This window comes from Eptesicus fuscus, chromosome 1 (assembly GCF_027574615.1).
Source record: "Eptesicus fuscus isolate TK198812 chromosome 1, DD_ASM_mEF_20220401, whole genome shotgun sequence".
Taxonomy (NCBI): Eukaryota; Metazoa; Chordata; class Mammalia; order Chiroptera; family Vespertilionidae; genus Eptesicus; species Eptesicus fuscus.
In genome coordinates, this window is record NC_072473.1 from 70,088,732 (window position 1) to 70,094,065 (window position 5,334).

Here is a 5,334-nt window from a genome sequence, read left to right on the forward strand (position 1 = left end):
TATTAAGAATGGGTCCTTTGTGGTTATGGCCAAAACTAAGTAAGTACAGGACTGGTTTGTTCTTTGGAGGTTAATAATGCATGGTTAAAACTTTTAAGACCTATTCAAAGATTCATTCTGAGTGGTAATTCATTCTAATAAAAGAATCTCTGGGGGGAAGAAAACCCTTACTTGTCAGGATATAAAAACAAAAAGATAGGGGCCCCTTATTACAAAGCACAATGACCATATTTTATTTTTCTTTAACACTAGCAATGTTTGACACTTTTGCCCATTCCCTCCTTGTTAAAGTCTCCTCTCCTGTGATTTCTGAAACATCAAAGCTTCCTGGCTATCTTTCTTTATCTACTCAGACCCTACTTTCCCTGTTCACACCTTAATTTCTAAAGCTCCAATGCCTCATTAATTTGTTCAGAAGAAGTCTGAGGGCACTAACGTTTACTAATGCCTATTATATGCACTGTTTTTAAAAGCTGGAAATGTAGCAGTCAATAAAAAAGACCTTGAATGCATAGAGCTTACATTCTAAGTCAATGAAAAATAAGTAATAGCACTACTAACATAATAGCAAACACATATAGCACTATTATTCTACATGCTGTTTTAAGGTACTAATCTAAGATACACACACATTTAGTCTTCACAAAAATTCTATGATGTAAATACTATTATTATCCCCATTTTACAAATAAAGAAACTGAGGCACAGAGGCCAAATGGTTAAGTCAGGAATTGAAGCTAAAAGTTATGACTCCAGAGTTAAGTTTTTTCACTAATTCTCTATGTTGCCTGTCAAAAATAAATATATCAACTAGTACTTGCTAAGAGGTAGCCAAACTAGTATTTCAATGAACATTCCTCACCATTCAACTCCAGTCTATATAAGAGAATTCTAGTGATCAACTGGAGGAAGAGAAAGGATTTTTTATGAGAATTCATGAGAGTAGAGAGTGCTATTATTCCCATGATCAAGCCAAGCAAAAAATCCCCAATTAAATTTTCAAGAGGAGAGACTGGTTTCCTACTCCCAGGCTGGAGTCTTGTTGCACTACAGAAAAAAAATGATAGGTTTCTTGCCTGCATTGCCACGGAAGCAGGAAGATATCATGGGAGAACCTTACATGTGTCTTTTGGTGTTTACAGAAGATAGATACTTGTGCTTGACTTTAACCTGAAGAAATCTAAAGGCAGAAGGCTGGTTGAAGTTGTTTACAATGGCATAGCAAAGGTCTAGACTTCTAAGGTACCAGATTTTCTATGGGCCAGGTAGTTTTCTCTGACTGTACCTGGCAACTCCAACAGAAAAATGAGGATCCCATGAAAAGAAAGTTGTGTAGATAAGAGCCAAGGGGGAAGACAGTCAGATGGTACATTAGGAGTAGTCCAGGGAAGAGGCCCCCAGTAGGGGGATAGGAAGTGAATGGGATCCCTGAAGAAACCACAAAAACATATCACACACAAAAAGCAGTATTTGGGCATCTCCCTCATGAAGGGTATTGATAGCTAGATTACATTGGTCCCAGAAAATTAAACCTCTCACTGTCCCTTTAAGACTCCCTCTCTCTATCCACCACCCCTGAATGTTGGAGGAGCCAGTAGCAGCAGAGCAAGTAGGGGAGGAGGTGAAGCAAGGTGAGTGAAAGAACAGACCAAGTCACTTTCCTTTACTAGAGATCTGTAGGAGGTTCTGCACTGGAGGTTGGCAGCTAAAGGAGAAGCTTTAAATTGAATAAGATTTTTAAAATATTTTATTTCAAATGGTTGAACATTTTAATGCCTATGAATTAAACTATTACAAATATCTGAGAGTAACCAAAAAGTTAATAGATTACATTGCATAACATAATAAGGGATAATGATATGTTACCAAAAAAAGCACAATAAAGGAATAGATAGTGATAGGAGTGATATTTTATATATGTTAGTCAAGGAAAACATCTCAGAGGATATGGCACAAAATAATTGAAGACCAAGCCTTCATCTCTTTTCAGTATACACATTCTTTTTGGATGATTTCATCTATTTGCAAGGCTTCAATTTGCCCTGATGACTCACAACCTTGTATCACTACTCTAAATTTTCTCCTGATCTTCAGACTCATATACTTAATGCCTACCAGATAGCCCCACCTCAATGATTACAACCACCTCAAATTCAACTTTTCCTAATGTAATCTTCCCTTCAAACCTCTCTGACTCCAATGTTTTTCATCTTTAATGAATAGTACTACAAGTAGCACAAGCTAGAAACTGTCCCCAAACCTAACTAATCCCTATATCATATTGTTCTCATCGCCTAAATAGATCTTGAATGCTTTCCCACTGCCACTACCCTAACTCAAGATGTAATCATCTCTCACCTGGACTACAATAATAGCCTCCCGACTAGTCACCCTACTTCTAATGTGTTTTCTATACTGTTGCTAAAGTAATCATCCCTAAATCCAAATAGGATTCTGATCGTTCTTAGAATTTGTTTCATGTGGCTTAGAAGGACTTTCATGATCTGCTTCCTATCTATCTTACAATCTGTCTCTTCCACAATTCCTTGCTCTTTAGCACCCCCTCCAAACCAATCTAAATTATTTGCACTTTCCTCCAAACTCCAAATTCTCTATGTCTCATCTGTCCTACCCTTATCTTCTCCAGGCTAATCCTTACTCATTCTCCAACTCAGATGTGATCTTTTCTGGAAAGGCTTCTCTGCACCAACTAAGATCAGTGTCCCTCCTCTGTGCTCCCATTGTCCATTAGCACCATTTATATATTTGTGACATTGCACTTAACTCTTTTGCATTCTCATTGTTCACATGGTTGGCCCCCCCTACTGAAATGTCCAGAATAGGACCTTTGCCATTAATCTCTGTATCCATAATGCCTGGCATATAAAATAGGTTCTCTTTCAAAATACAGACAGTTCCTCTGCCTGAACTCTTCTTTTCCACACTCGTCCTCATCCTTTAAATTTTCAGTAGGTCCTAAAGATTCTGTTATTATACCCCTTCAGGATGTTTGTATGTTAAATAGCTAGCAGATTTGTTCCTCCTAGGGCTGCTTCTTAACCAGGAACAATGTTGCCCCTTTCCTTAGGAGACATTTGGCAATGTCTGGAGACACTTTTGGTTGTGACAACTCAGGGAAGGAGTGGGGTGCTACTGGAAACTAGTTTGTAGAGGTCAGGGATGCTACTAAACCTCCTGTAGTGCATGGAACAGTGTGCCCCCCACCCCCCCACACACACATAACAAAGAAGTATCCAGATGAAAACATTAATAGTGCAGAGGCTAATAAACCCTGTCTGAGGGCAAGCAAAACCCCTCAACTATGGTGAATTTTCATGCTGAATTACAGAGCTGCCTGTGAAATTCAGGCCTGTCTTCTGGGTCTAAGATAATAAGGAAGAGGAAAAAGGAGTCATAAAGATAAAGTTCTTGTGGGCTGGGGTTTTGCTAGATGAGCAAAAACACATTTGAATATATGCTAAAACCCATATTTGGGAAAATGCTCACTTACAGAGAGATAGACCATTCTACAAATGGTCTAAAAGGCTTCCACTGAATTCAGAGAACTCTGTAGAGCCATTATTTTTTACTCAAGCTAAGCATACTAGACAAACTCCTGTACAAGTAGAAAAGGAAAGATTAATGAACATTTTAAGCTATTTCTACATGCCAAACACTGTAAAAAATGTGTTGTGTGCATTATCTCTTTTAATCCTCACAATAGCACTATAAATTAGACACTCTTTTTCTTTCCATTTTACAGATGAGAAAACTGTTGTAACATTAACACTAAGTGAAGAAATAAGTACTTAAATCCAATGTCTTTCTATTGCACCATGCTTAGGATGATTCCGTGTTCAAGGCACATAAAAATCAAGTTCTCAAGGCAGAACATACCTTCTAATACTTTCAACACTTTTTTTGTTGCTTTCAAACTTAAAAAGCAAAATGTACTTTGCCATCCACACTAAGTCGAGTTGACCTTTTGTTTGCTTCACACTTGAGTAGGACCCATCTTATTTTGGTACATTTCCATTTGAAGGCACTATAATCTAATAGGATCATGCCTGGGCTGGGAATTAAAATATATGAACTCATTAAATTAATCACATGTAGTTGAAAAATTGACTGGGATATTTACCTCACTATTCCTTGGTCTATAATTTACCTACAAAATTATAAAGTTTCATTATGATAACAACAGGTTATGATAGATGTGAAATATCCCACACATAGACCATTGTAATGCTGTACTCAACTTCAAGGTCCCTTCGCAGGACCAGACCCACTCCCTAGCCAAAACCTAGGATTCAGTCTGCCTTTTCCACTTTCCAAGTGTTTTCACCATTTATATCCCCTTGGAATTCTTTCTCATCAATATTCCCCTTCCCCCATTCTGCAGAGTGAGAAACAATCTCAATACTCCAGAAGACAATCATAGAAGTTTTTTTATGTAACCTGTTATATCATTAATAAATGCATCCTTCCCTTACAAGTAGTGACTATTGCATGGTCCAGAATCAGATGAAAGCATGAATCATGCAATGTTTCTGTTGCTATTAAGAACACCATTAAAGACTGCTCTGGCACCATATGTAATGCTTCATAGGAATGAATGGTGGTCATTGTAAGAGACTTGTGCCTACCTTATAATGCCTCAATTATTCAATCATCAACAGTTGCCCCAATGCAAAAGACAGTTTGTGTTGATGCTGTGGCACATAATCTGACCATTGCGCACCATAACCTGCATTACTACCCTTCCCGCACTCTACTTATACCTACTCTAATATTACAGGCTTCATCTTCAGAGATCTTGAAGTCACATTCCCACCTATCTTGCTGTTGGCATTTCTTTTTGATAATTCAGTTAAAAATTTTCTTCTTCAGACTTACATAGAGGAACTGTCTGCACATCTCTTCACATGGGTTTAATCTCTGCCTCCTTCTCCTAAAAGTCTCTTTGTGGTTCTTCTTGAACTTCTGTTTGACAATCATGGGGCTATTCTTAATGTGTAGCCAAAGAAGGTATGTGAGAATAAAGCCTAAAAAAAATTAACTGTAATAAAATGTACAGGCAGTTAGTAAGAAGCTTCAGCATATTTGTTTAGTCCTAGCACTCATTTTGAGCGAACAACTGTATTGAGAGTCTACCCTTCCCAAATACCTTTCTATTTGAAGCTCAGTAAACCTGCAACTATCTCACCTCAGCATGAACTGAAAAGGTGCAACAAGATTTCCAAAAAGAAAAGCATTTGACTAGCAGAATTAAAGTGTAAAGCAGTCTTCTTTTTAAAATAAGAAGATTGTTTTCCTCTGAACTATACACTGAGT